The sequence below is a fragment of the Rhincodon typus genome, chromosome 9 (assembly GCF_021869965.1).
Source record: "Rhincodon typus isolate 14 chromosome 9, sRhiTyp1.1, whole genome shotgun sequence".
Taxonomy (NCBI): Eukaryota; Metazoa; Chordata; class Chondrichthyes; order Orectolobiformes; family Rhincodontidae; genus Rhincodon; species Rhincodon typus.
In genome coordinates this window covers 81,992,789-82,007,431 of record NC_063340.1, presented here as the reverse complement: position 1 = coordinate 82,007,431, position 14,643 = coordinate 81,992,789, and the positions used below count along the sequence as shown (strand labels likewise).

Sequence of the window (14,643 nt, the reverse complement as noted above, 5' to 3'; positions counted from 1 at the left end):
CGTTGGCACTGCACTGAAGTATTAACCTGGAATTTTATGCTTAAGTAAACCAGATACGAGAATGCAGTGGGTTCTTTGACATCCGCTTAAGAGGGCCAGATGGTGCCTGGGCTTAACATCCTGTCTGAAGGTTGGCATCTCCAACAGTCCAGCACGTTGTCTGTACTGTACCATCTTTGGAGATTCAGCCTGGATTCGGGGCTCATGCCTCTGGGAGCTTGGGTGATACCTACTAAGCCACGGTTGACCCTGTAGCAATGGTGTGAGAAACTGAAGCCACTATGTGCTTAAAGCAACACAGTGTAAGCCTGGTTACAGTGACAAATGTATTTTTCTGATGACTCCCTGCCCCCATCCATAAACCCGACAACCAGCAGTGCAGTCAGCTGAAGCAGTGAGGGATAACTCATGTATGGAAAGCTCATAACCTGCTCATTTAATCTGCTCACAGGAAGACAGCTGTCTGCCCTAATTAAACTGATCACACAAGGGAGCGCATTTGTCTCTTCCCCAACGTCACCACAACCACTTATTTCTTTGGCACAGCTGCCTAGCAGTTTGTAGGCACACAAGGAGAAATAAACCTCGTTCAAATCAAAACAACTATTTTGAAAGGAAGTAGAAAATTTTTGGAAAGGTCACATGCAGCTTTAGACATAACACACTGATGAAAGCTCCAGGAAAATGCAGGTGAATCAACTGGTTGAACAACGCTTTGAGACACGTCTCCTTTTATATTGTGTGTTCTTCACTTTCCCCACATTCCCAGCCGTGGGAATCGTGGTACCTGTAGTACAAACACAAAAAGCTTTCCTTGCACCATGTGTTAAATGGGGTTCTGCCCCCTCCTATCCATCACCGCCCCCACACCCACCCCCCCCCCCACCCCCACTCCACCCCAACTCCCCCTGGTCAAAAAACACAGGTTTGTGGATGGCTCAGCAACAACTCTGCTGAAGGCTGGTGATACTGGCATATCTTCTTCATTACTCTTTCAATGGAATGTGGGCGTCACTGGCAAGGCCAGCATTTGTTACCCACCTCCAATTACCCTTCAGCCGAGTGGCTACAAGGCCATTCCAGGTGGTAGTGCAGAGTCAACCACTTGGCTATTTGACTGGAGTCACGTGTGGGTCAAACCAGGTAAGGACCGCAATCCATGAAGGACATTGTTGTAAAAATCCATCTGGCTCACTAATCAATGATAGTTCTCATGGTGACCATTTTTGAGACACATTTCATTGTGCAGATTTTATGAATTGAATTTAAAACTGCCCCAGTGCCAGGGTGGGTATTGAACCCATGTCCCCCAAAGCAATAGATTGCCACTATGCCAGTGTCTCCCCACATCCCTAACCTCTTGTACAAACAAGGTACACAAATCTTGTAGATCTGCCACAACGGCACTTCAGCAGTTAAGTCAAACATTGCAGTGTTTCACTTAAATGTTTAAAGATTGCTTTTGTCATTGTAAAAAAATTGAATCTAAATAGTTTCAGGTCCAGATGCAAGTTGCATCATTCGTATATCATGTCTCATCAGAGCTGAGCCCAGTCTTAAAGTCCAAAGGCTGTGGTCAACCCTTGGTGCATTAGCAAGTTGGAGATCAGAGGACACTGTGGGGTAACATCTGGTACCCCCTCAGGTCTATTGCTTTTGAGTTAGCTCACAAATAAATGAGAAATCTGTTTCTGTTTCAGGTGACTGCACCCCCTCCTCTGCCCCTCCACATTGCACCCCTCCCCTCCCTTTGTACATTACCAACAGCAGCTGTGATCCACAGCCCAATGTTAGCTTTCCTGCAGAAAGCACAGTAACCCCAACAGTTGACTGAGCCACTGATCATTGATACTAAAGAGTGCCATTTTGAGAACAACCCACTATAGTACAGACTGCCACATACTACAGCAGCATTTCTACAGCTCCCAATCTCAGCAACATTTTCAGAAGGAGTTTTCAAGCAGAATCACTTTAAAGGAACAATATAAAGAGATCAGGGCACAAGTCAATGCAAACCATTATGTTGCATGTCTGCTGACACCAAGTATCACAGAGCCTTTTTTTTGGGAGGGTGTGGAAGTGTGCTAATATCGCCGGACTCATTATCCAGAGACCCAGATTAATCTCACAATCATACAGTACAGAAGCGGCCCTTCAGCCCACCGATAAAGAAACAAATCTAAATCTACACCCACGCCCACTTTCTAGCACTTGGCTCGTAGCCTTGAATGCTCCAGGAATAAGAGTTCAAATCTGGCTAGGGCAGATGGTGGAATTCAACAAAAAGCTGGGAGAGTGGTGTCAATTGTCATAAATACCCATCTGGTCCATTACTGTCCTTCAGAGAAGTAAATGTGCCATCCTAACCTGTTCCAGCCAATGTGTGACTCCAGGCCCACAGCATTGTGGGATGTTCTTGGTTGCCTTAGCAGGCCACTCAGGTTCCAGCACAGTTAGAGATGGACAGTAAATGATGCCCAGCAGTGTGGGGTAAACACAGTAAACCCAGCCAGTGATGCCCATAACCCAGGAATGAACCCAAAAAACAGCAACAAATAATGTGCGTCTCCTTTAATGTAGCAGTAATGGAAAGTCAACTTTTCCAGTTTGATCTAGGAACAGACTAATGGTCACTGTCAGCGCAGACATACTTGTGGTTTCTGCAGGACAATCTGTAGAAGTTGGGATTTTGAACTGTACAAACAACATGACTGACGCAAACAGAGCTACGTGAGATTCAACTATCAAAGTGTGGCCACACGGAACTGGGTGAATAGCTGCACCCAAGATTTTTTGGTTAAGGATCCCTGGTTATCAGAGATGTAAAACGTGGAACAGGAGGCTGGGAACCTGTCCGATGATTTAATGCACTTAGTGAACTGCAGGAAGAGAGATGTGGAAGAAAGAGTGAGCAGGAGGTGTGCAGTAATGATGAGAAGTTCCTCCTTATTTTCTCCATTAATTCTACATTTTAGTTCCAGCAGAATGCTGCCTTTTGTTTTGGGATGTCACTCACAGGTAGATGCTGTCATAGGTCACTTATCCTGTCAGCCACAAGTAAAAATAAATAACTTCAAATGAAAAATGGGAGCAAACAAATGCTTCTCCTTCCAAATTAAAATGACTGAAGTGAGCAGAGGAAATCGCAGGAAATAATGAATTAGGGGTAATCCCGAATTGATGTTATCAGTGGCTCAGTTTCACTTGTATTGTTTGTCTGTCACCCTCCAACCATGTCACTCCAGCCAAGTCCAGATATATTTCCTGATGATCTGTGAGCTATGCAGGTGGATTCAACACTTCAATATATTTTGAAAGCCTGAATGTTTCCAAAATAGGACAAAAATCACACAGACTCACAGACCCAGCATTGCATCAAATGCCCAAAGAATAATGACTGGGGTGAAGTTGCCTATCCAGGGGAGAAAATCAAGAGATAGCCTGCCTTACTCAGGCTGGAAACAGTCTCCTTAGCTGTAATGGCATCAACTGCTCCACTGACTGACTGCTCTTTCTGGATAGATTTAGTGGAGACAAGAAGAAAAACATAACACTTACATAGTTAAGAACACAGGAAATAGAGCAGGACTAGGTTGTTCAGCCAATCCAGTCTACTCCACCAGTCAACAAGTTCACATATGTGGCTTTAACTCCAATTTCCTGACTCCCCCACAACCCTTGACTCCTTCGTCAATCGAATATCTATCTACCTCACTCTTTGAATTTACCCAATGGGAGCGGCACAGTGGCTCAGTGGTTAGCACTGCTGCTGCCTCACAGTGCCAGGGACCCAGGTTCGATTCTGGGCTTGTGAGGCTTTCTCCCTGAGTCTGCGTGGGTTTCTTCCAAGTGCTCTGGTTTTCTTCCACAGTCCAGGTTAGGTGGATTGGCCTTGCTAAATTGCCATATAGTGGGAAATGCAGGGTTACAGTGATAGGGTGAGGGGTTGGGTCTGGGTGGGATGCTCTTCGGACGGTCTGTGTGGGCTCGATGGGCCAAATGGCCTGTTTCCTCACTGTAGGGATCCTATGCTTCTATGACCTAGCTTCCACTTCTTGCTGTGGGATAAAATTACAAAAGCAATGATCCTCAGAAAATAAGGCAGAGATGAGGAGGAATTTAAGTTGGACACTCCTCATTTTGAAACCCTGCACCCTAATTTCAGATTGCCACGTGAGAGGAAACATCTTTAACATTATACGAGTTCACAGATAATCTGCAACTCTCAGTGTGTGCATACAGCTGTTCACCCCTTCAAACATCACTGGTCCAGCTCCAACACAAGAGAAGTCCTCAAGCAGCTCCCATTATTTGGAACTGAATCTCAGCACAAGCTAGCTTTGGGTAAGGACAACTGGCAATCGCAAACAGCCTTTGGTCAATTAGATTACAGACCGAGATACCATTCCTTCCCTTCCTCAGCAGACAGAAAGCAAAACAGAAAGATAGCAATTCTGTCTCCAGAATCAATAACAAAATGCATTCAGACCAGCCTGAAATATTACACCACCTTGTCAAAACTATCTGTGCTGCCAAGATAAAAAGAAAGGCTTCTTACTTTGCCTTAGTGAAACAATTTGATGCAGGTAGGAAACCAGAACTTAAAAGCTGTATCAGTTTTTTTAAAAAGAACATGCATTTGTATTCTCCCACTTCATGAAATCTATACTTGAGCATATCATGGAATCACATAACATTGAAGGAGTCCATTCAGCCCACTGTGCCTAGTATTTGACTGTTGCGGCTAAAGGGATCATGGGATATGGGGGAGGGCGGGACTGGAGTACTGAGCTCGATGATCAGCCATGATCATATTGAATGGCGGAGCAGGCTGGAGGGGTTGAATGGCCTACTCCTCCTATTTTCTATGTTTCTACATGTTCCAGACTTCAGATTAGCAATGCCTTCAGGAATCAGCTAATAAATCTCATATTCCTTTGCCATTCAACATTGGATTACTGCGTTAAGGATCTGAGCAGGCACATGTTTCCCATGTTGTAAATCAAAGAGCTTCTCTTGTATTCTCTCAAGTCTTTTCATTACCGGCTACAATATCCAATACTATTTAAATTGTTCAAAACTCCGACGCAAAACCATTAAGAATGCAGCTAACTGCACTGTAAAACAAACTGTTGTGGACAAACTATGCTTGCAATAGTCACACATTGCATTCTGCCACTTGGAATGCCTTTGTTACTGTCTGTGAATTTTTAAACAGATTTAACTGGTTCAGACACTCTTGATAATGAACTTGGAAAAAATGATTTTTATGCTGCAGCACATCATGAAGTCAGGCATTACTTAAAAAAAATCTATAAATGCAACAAAACTGCAGAAAGCTAATCACTTTCAACAGCCAGCATTAAAGCAAAGGCAATAAAAACAAAATGCTGGAAAAACTCAGCAGGTCAGGCAGGATTTGCAGAGAGAGAAGCAAGAGTTAATGTTTCAGGTTAATGATCCTTTCTCAGTCAGTTCTGACATATTTCCTGAATCCTTGAGAGTGCTTTGTTTTTGATATATGTCTGAAGGTTTTCTGTTTCCCGAAGAACAGTGGCTATATAAAATTAACCGAACATTGTATATATTGCAACGTACTGCACCAGCCTATTAGATGTATTAATAAGCATCATCGATACTAAATGCCCAAGCCAACTACATTCATTTGCCTTTTACTCTCCAAAAGGAGCATTTCACCGCTGGATTAGAGAAGCTCAAATTAGCAAAGGCCACCAAATTCAGTCAGTCATTCATTCAGAACAGTCCCTGGATTTAAGGAGTTGCTGTCTATATCAAATGCTATGAATGGTTGCATTGCCTTATTCTGCCTTCGAAACATGTTTACACATTGCATCAAAAGGAACAAAACAGCAAATGGTACTGAACATGCTAATATATGCACACACATGCTCGCACATGATACACAGGCAAAGTATTGGTGGATCATTTGAAGCACTATACACACAAACTGGAAGATTAGGTTTGGGAAGAAAGGTCAGAGTCATACAACACATAAGGAGGCCACCAACCTGTCACACCAATACCACTGGTTTGAAGGAGCTAATCTCATTCCTGCTCCGTTAGCAAAAATAATATTTGCCCCATGGCTGGTGACATGTAAATCAAAGAGCTTCTCTTATATTCTCTCAACTGGGGAACAGTTTGGAGGGGTTTGAAATCTTCACCCTCACCCACAGTTTCAAGTTTCTCACCATTTAGAAAACATTCTGCTGTGCTGTTATTGGATCTAAAACACACGACTTTGCACTCGTTCAGCTCGGAATTTCTCTTGCCACAGTTTTGCCCGCTTACGGAATCCACATTCCTTTGTAACTTCTCATTGTTGTCTGCATGACCTACTGCGGCTGCTATCTTCGTGGTACCAGCAAACCTTTGCTGCACAACTCTATATGACTTCATCCAAGTCGTCAACAAAGGTAAAGCAATTTAGGTTCGAGGTCCAGAACAGATCACTGCAATTTGTCACGTACCAGCAGAGCAGATCTCCATTATCCTTTGTTCATGAGCTGGGTAGGCGTAGGAAATAATCTCCAGCCTGTGTTGTTAGCAGCTACAAGTGATGAGACTTACTAGGGTTGGGGGGGGGTGCATGCTGGCAGTGAGAAGTTTGAAAGAGTTGTGGATGGAGCATTCCCAGTACTGGGAAGTGAGGAAATCCCACTGGCAGGTTCAAGTTTTGCCATGAAGGTTGGTGAGCGGGGAAGAGGTTGGCTGGGGATTTAACCCATGGAGCAGGTTTGGCACCTGTTGTGTCGAGGAAAGGATGCCGAATCACACTTCAGAACAAGTAGCTGAGAATTCCAAGAGACCAGTACCAGTAAGGCTGGAGGAGCTGAGGCTTCAGACAGGAGCATTGCCTGTTCCGGCCCAGACCAAGAGAAATTAAGAGCTACAGAATTAACAAGATAGGCAGGCAGCCAAGAGAGTTCAACAAAAGCCTGTACACCTCCACAGAAATAGGAGCTGGAAACATGCAACAATGCCATGACAGACAAGTGTTTACATCAGGAGTGACCCTTGTAAACACTGACATTAAGAATATGTCAAAATTCACGGCACAGAAAAGTTGTTCCAGGAGTGCATGTACACACAAGGCCTTTAGTATAAAACTGGTATAAAAATACTGAAACTGGACCTATGGTGGATAGCTTACTAGTGAATAAGAAAATTCAAAATTCTGCTAACTGAACTAAAAACAACGTGCTGAAAATACACAACTAGTCAACCAGAATCTAGGGGGACAGACCTTCACTGAATATAAAAAAATGCTTCTCCATGTTTTCCCTTCCTCTACACAACAGGTCCCAAACCTGCTCCATGGCTTAACTCCCCAGACAGCCTCTTCCTGCCCACCAATCCTCATGGCAAAACTGAGCCTGCTCACGGGATTTCCTCACTTCCCAGTACTGGGTGGTCTGATGAAGGGTCATCTAGACTCAAAATGTTAGCTTGCTTTCTCTCCACGGACGCTGCCTGACCCTCTATGATTTCCAGCATTTGTTTTCAGTACAGATTCCAGCATCTGCAGTAATTTGCTCAACAGACCTTCAGTTCATTTCCTGCATCCTTCAACTTCATTTCGACTTGCATCTAATATATTCCATAATTTCAAATCAAGGCTTTAAAAGCACAATCCTCCAGTTCCATTACAATCAGCATCAATAACAAAAATAATTCTACCTTAAATGTCACATTCATTTTTCATGTTTGGATTGAAATGTGCACGTTAGGACTGCTGCTTAAGTGATTTGTAACTTCACCATCAGGGCTATATATAAGAGGTAATTTGCAGTGTTTCTTTATAGTGCTAACCTCTGCTCTTTGTCCCATGTTCTGACTGTTTGTATTTACCAGAGGTATTTTAAACAATGCATCATATTGGTGATTGGCTTCTACCAGATACTGGACTTTGACTTCAGAGTTGCAACTAAAGATGTCCAATGAGAATCATCAGCTTCCCAAAGTGACCATGGGAACTTCCATCATACTGAGGATCTGGACAAGTGACCAATGAACAAGCATCATGAGAGACTGTTTTAAGATGCTTGGTCTACCATTTCTGTTTTTGTACTGAATCCCCATAATCTCTCTGAACTGACTCAGCTAGTATTCTTTTTTACTTTAGTGATGGAGAAATTTCAATAAAATTAGAAAAATTTGGTAGGGAAGTGCTCAATCCTAGATCTTCAAACATTGAACCAAACTATATTAGAACCATAATTAGAAAGTCAACGTGGTAAACGAACTTGTCCCAAACTCCGTTAACCCGCTACAACTTTGTGCAAAGTCCCATTCAGTTATTATCTGCGTTCATTAATGAATAATAGTGCACGGTTCACCAACACCCTCAAAAGTAAAATTCTCACTCTGTGTTGAAATCACTCTGCTGCCTCACTTCTCTCTATCTCTGTGACCTCCCCCAGATTAACAACCCTTTGAAAATTCACCACAAAGCCATAAGATGGAGGAGCAGAAGCACGCCATTCAGCCCATCATGTCTGTGCCATCATTCAATGAGTTCATCTGATAATCCTCAACCTTACTTTGCTGCCTTTTCCCCAGAACCCCTTACTGATTGAGAATCTGTCCATCTCAGCCTTGAATATACTTAACAACCCGACATTTCCCTCTGGGTCTATTCAAGAGGAAACAAATTCTCCACGTTTACCCTGTCAAGTTCCCTAAAAAACTTGTGTGTTTCAACAAAGTTACCTTTCATTCCCCCAGTCTCCAATGAGGCCCAATCTACTCGACATCTCTCAAGAGAAAGTCCTTCCATACTCAGGATTAAACTTGTGAACCTTCTCCGGGCTGCCTCCAATTCCAGTGATATGCAGTATATCTTTCCTTAGATAGGGGGACCAAAAAACTGTTCACAGTATTCCAGATGTGATCTGACTAGTGCCTTTTATAATTTTAGCAAAACTTTTGTGCTCCATTCGCATTGAAATAGAGGCTGACGTGGTATTTCCCTTCCCATATTATCCACTGAATTTGGATGCTAGCATTTTTTTGGATTCACGCTTTTCCAGTTTTGACTATTTCAAACTTGCCTCACTCCATCATCCCTTCCATACAGGATTGTGGATGTACTTTAACCTTAAGGACTGCAATGGTTCAAGAAAGCAGCTCACCATCACCTTCAGGGTAATAAGGGATGTGCCACAATGCTGGCCTCACTTGTGATACCTACATCCTATTAACAAATTTGGTAAAATTACCAATGATACCGTCAGATGTTTTGGCAGTAAATTTCCATTTCCCTCTCTCCTTCTTTAAGACATGACTTAAAGCCTTTCTCTGTCACCAAACTTTGGTGACCCTCCTAATAGCTTGTCCTTTGGCTCAGCGTGAATTCATTTTGCCCATTAAGCTCTTGTGAAATATCTTGGGACGTTTTATAATGTTTAATGCACTGTGTAAATGTACATTATTGTCATTTGAATATTTCACATTCCTCTGCCATCAAATTAGTGACAGACCATTGAGCAGGGAGCTTGCCAACCATGCAATGCTTCCCACAATTTCTTTTTCCAGATGCAAAATTTTATCCTCGCCTTGTTCTGTTCCTCCCAAACTGTATAATTTAAGAGCTTGCTTAGGCACACCCAAGGACATCTTTGCTAAAAGGCATAAATTAAACATTCCATTTGCACCTCCTCTACTTCTGTTGCAATGTTTGACAGGGTGCTCTACATACAGCAGTGAGGCGGTGGTGATGTTGTGGTAATGTGGCCAGACTAGCAATCCAAAGGTAAGAACAGAAAATGCTGGGGAAAAAAAAAAGAGTCCATAAAACTCAGGAGCAGGTGTAGGCCATACAGCCCATTGAGTTTGCTCCATCATTTAAAGGCACTGTGGCTGATGTGATGGAGAAGATGTGATGGCCTAGTGGTATTATCGCTGGACAGAAAATCCAGAAACCCAGGTAATGTTCTGGGGACCTGAGTTTGAATCCCACCATGGAACATGGTGGATTTTGGATTCAATAAAGAACCTGGAATCAAGAGTCTAATGATGACGATGAGATAATTATTTATTGTTGGGAAAAACCTGTCTGGTTCACTAATGTCCTTGATGGAAGGAAACTGTTGTCCTTACCTTGTCTGACCTACATGTGACTCCAGACCACAGCAATGTGGTTGACTCTTAACTGCCCTATGGCATGGGCAATAAATGCTGGCCTGGCCAGCGATGTCCTCATCCCGTGAATGAATAAAAAAAGTGAAATAATCCTTTCCTGTCTCTCTTCCCCATAACTCCTGATTCCCTTACTGATTAAAAATCTGTCTCTCTCAACCTTGAATATATTTAATGACACAGCATTCAAGAGGTGGCTAGAGTTAGCACTTGGGGTGAATGGGATCAAAGGTTACGGGGAGAAAGCAGGATTAGGCTATTGAGTAGGACGATCAGCCGTGATCGTGAGGAATGGCGGAGCAGGCTCAAAGGGCTGAATGGTCTTTCCTGCTCCTATCTTCTATGTTTCTATAGCCATCCACAGTGAAGAATTCCACAGATTCACCACCCTCTGAGAAAAAAAAGTAGTTAAATTGGACTTGGAACATTAACTCTGTTACTCGCTGCACAGATCTGTTGAACATTTCCAACAGTTACTGTTTTTATTTCAGATTTCTAGTATCTGTAATATTTTATTCTTATTATTGTAATGCAGAATCCCAGACTAATGGTCTTATGACAAAAGGTTCAATTCCCACCTCATCATCTGGTGGAATTTAAATTCAACTAATCAGTCACAGAATTGTTACTGCACAGGAGACGGCCATTTGGCCCATCGTGCTTTTACTGGCTCTTCAAACAATCATTACCTAGCACTAACCTTCCCGCTCTTTCCTCACACCTTGCACACTATTTCTGTCCAAATAACCATCAAACGCCCTCTTGAATACTTCAATTAAATCTGCCTCCACCACATTTCCAGGTAGCGCATTCCACACCCTCATTATTCACTGGGTGAAAAGGACAATTTTTTCCCACCCTGGCTTCACTTGTGTGGTCATTTGAAATCTATGCCTGCTCATTCTTTTTTCCTTTCATCAGGGGGAACTGCTTCTCTCTATCTACTCCATCCGGCCAGCTCATGATTTTGAATACCTCGCTCAGATCTCCTCTCAGTCGCTTTCCCTCCAAAGAGAACAGTCCCAACTTCTTCAATCTGCAGGCGCTCCCTGATTTACAAACGATTGCTTGTTCTTATGAACGAGATCCCATATTACTGGGAATTTTAAAGATCTTAACCCCATTGTACTTAGAAATGGCCACTTTATATTGTGCTGTATCGTGTTCTGATATACATACAAATCAACTTACAAACGTACTCAGGAATGGAACCCAATTTTATCCTGGGGACTCTTCGTACCCTCACAACTGAAGCTCCTCATCTCTCCAGTGTGCTATAACATGGGACCCACAACTGGACCCAATGTTCTAGTTGAAGTCTAACCAGTGTCTAATTCATTTGGAATTAAGAGCGAGGTGCAGTGACTGAGACCATGAAGCTATCATTGATGATAAAGAGAGTCACTGGAGTCCAAACGTTACCTCTGTTTACATTCTCTACAGATGCTGCCGGACCTGCTGAGTTTCTCCAGCAATTTCTTTAAGCTATTATCGACTGTGGTTAAAAAAAAAGCCCTCTGGCTCACGAATGATGTCCTTTTGGAATGAAAATCTTACCCTGGTCTGGCCCTTATGTGACTCCAGGCCCATAGCAATAGGAGGGAGGGTTGGCGTAAAGACTGAAAGGTCCTCAGTAAGCCTTTCAACTCAAACTCGATGAGGGAAAGGGCAATAAATGTTGGTTTCGCCAGCGACTCCCACATCCCATGGCAGAAAGCATACAGAAAACAAAATAACATGCATGCGCTCCGCAGAAATCCCTCTCCCGTGTCTAACTCGGTCCAAACCGAGCGTGGTGTACGCTCAGAGGGGAAACTTACGGCGAAGTAACACCAATGGAGCTGGGGAAAGGGGGGCTCTATCCCCTTTCAGAGAACACAGTATTCCTCGGAAATTCAGGGAGCGCTAAAGCGACCCCCCTTCCCACTGGGGGACGGATAACATCGTTCACATTCGCACCGTTTCAACAGCTGGCAGGGTGAGATTTGAAACTACTTCAGTGTTTCTGGTGGTGATTATGTTAAAACACACCCCGAAGGACCTGGCCCAGCCCAGTGCTTTTTTTTGGGCAAATGATAGTTCGCGGTTCAGTGTGATCACCTGACAGATTGTTTTGTGATGGTTGTGAGGGCAAGTGTTGATCAGAAAGATCTAGTGTTGGCTGAAAAATAGCTTGCCTTCTTTCAAACACGGATGAAATTGGGAGTTTACAAACAGAAAGGCGCCCAAACCCATTTATTTCCAGAGAGGGGCTCAGGACAACATACCACGCGATCCCCTGGAACTCACTCAATCCCAGTTTCTGGAAACCTGAACGAAATGGGGAGGGGGGGGGAGGCAAGATGCCAAATCCAATCGGCAGGTTACCCCCAGCTCCCAAGGGTCACTGGCTGCTCAGAACACTCTGAATGAAGATTCTCCACTCACTAACACACTCCGACTTCAGAAACACCAACTCTTCACTCTCCTTGAATAAAACACCAAGAGACGGTCAAACGCCGAAGATACCACGGCAAGTGGGATCAGCTCAGTCTACTGCACTCACACTGGAACAAAATATGAGAGAGAGAAAGGAGCCTTCTCCAACAGACATTCCACGCACACTCGCTGCATTCTGAAAGTCGCTTTAACGCGTTCGCTTAAGAGATTTAAAAATAAATACAGCTCCGTAAACACCACAAGTGAGAGAGCTTGTCAAACCGAAATGTGGGAGAATTCCACAGCGGATCGCTGCTGCTTGTAACCCACTGAGCAGCCAGTAACAGGTTGGACATGTCCACGGGTCCCCCACGCTCAGAGTAACCCTGACCTCCGTCCCCAGGAAACTGACCTGGGGAACTGAGAGCTCCCCCGGTCCTTATCCCGCAGCGACACACTGCTCCCGATCAGTCAAACCCTCCCCGTCCCCTCCCGCATGAAAAGGGCTGGTTGGGGATCAGATGCTGATGCCCTGTCCCGGAGTGGAGCCAATGAGCTGGGAAGGGAAAGGGCCGTGTCAGGGCACTGCCTTCAGTAGGAAACAGGAGAGGCATTTCCACACACAGATACGCAATCACACAGACGGATAGAAAGTAAAGGTTTAGGGACACTCGGTAACTCACAGAATCGGCTACAAAAGTGAGGCCGGCGCCAGTTCCTTCAGCCCCAGCACTGGCTCCTGATGAGTTTGCAGACACAATGTTGCCAACGCCGGGATCCCGAGCCACAGCCGCAATGTTGCAACATTCTGTGAATGGAGCCACGCCGGAGGTGAGCTGTGGGCGGTCGGGGACGCGCTTTGTGACGGGCACGTTCACGAATCGCGTGCTTCTTCTGGCGAGGAGAATGGCCCAATCCCTGTCCCTCTCTATGACACAACACACACAGAAGAGCAGATTGCTTCAGGGCTGTCACTCGTCTCTCCCTCTGACACAGAAATACAGATTGCTTCCTGACTGTCACCAGTCTCTTTCTGACTCATACACACACGTACACACAGAGTCCTGCTTCAGGGCTGCCACTCGTCTCTCCCTCTGACACACACACACACACACACAGAAATACAGATTGCTCCCTGACTGTCACCAGTCTCTTTCTGACTCACACACACACACACACACACACAGAAATACAGATTGCTTCCTGACTGTCACTGTCTCTTTCTGACTCACACACACATACACAGAGTCCTGCTTCAGGGCTGTCACTAGTCTCCATCTGACACTCAGAAATACAGGTTGCTTCCTGACCGTCACCAGTCTCTTTCTGACTCATACATACATACACACACACACACATACACAGAATCCTGCTTTAGGACCGTCACTAGTCTCTCCCTCTGACACACACACACACACACACACACAGAAATACAGATTGCTTCCTGACTGTCACCAATCTCTTTCTGACTCACACACACACATACACAGAGTCCTGCTTCAGGGCTGTCACTCGTCTCTCCCTCTGACACACACACATACAGAAATACAGATTGCTTCCTGACTGTCACCGGTCTCTTTCTGACTCACACTCAACACAGAGTCCTGCTTCAGAGTGTCATTAGTCTGCCTTGCCAGGATTGTTAGCAATGGGGAAATCCCCTGCTGGGCTGGCCATTGAGCCTAGTGTCTCCCAGAATCCAGATTTAACTGAGAGGTGGACTTTCAAATAACAGACCTGGAGTATTCTATGAGCTGCTGCTGCTTGACCATCCTCAGAGGGTCTGGGGGAGTATAACTCCCTGGGAATGCCACTCAATGAGGATTTGGGTGGATTTGAGATAAGCAGGGGGAACCCTGGAAGTTGGCTAAGCAGCATAACAGAAAATAGCGCCAGCTTCAAGATGTCAAAGAATGTCCTTTCAGCAGTACGATGATAGTAGCCCATTACTTTGGCTAATCTGGACCATGTCACAGAGAAAGCTGCTGGAACTAGTTCGTTGGAGTTTGGGTTTGAGATGTATCTCTCTGCATGAGGTTTCTGTACTTTGATTGAATTGCATCT

General features: G+C 44.4%; 1 protein-coding gene across 1 annotated transcript in view; it reads right to left on the bottom strand.

Moving 5' to 3' along the window:
• The window catches only part of LOC109924193 (FERM domain-containing protein 6-like), a 74,126-nt gene extending 60,256 nt beyond the window's left edge, over window positions 1–13,870 (bottom strand). The window contains exon 1 of the mRNA XM_048600936.1: window positions 13,263–13,870. The gene's annotated coding sequence lies outside the window, so the exon portion shown is untranslated. The remainder of the gene's footprint in view (window positions 1–13,262) is intronic.
• Window positions 13,871–14,643: the final 773 nt, after the last annotated feature.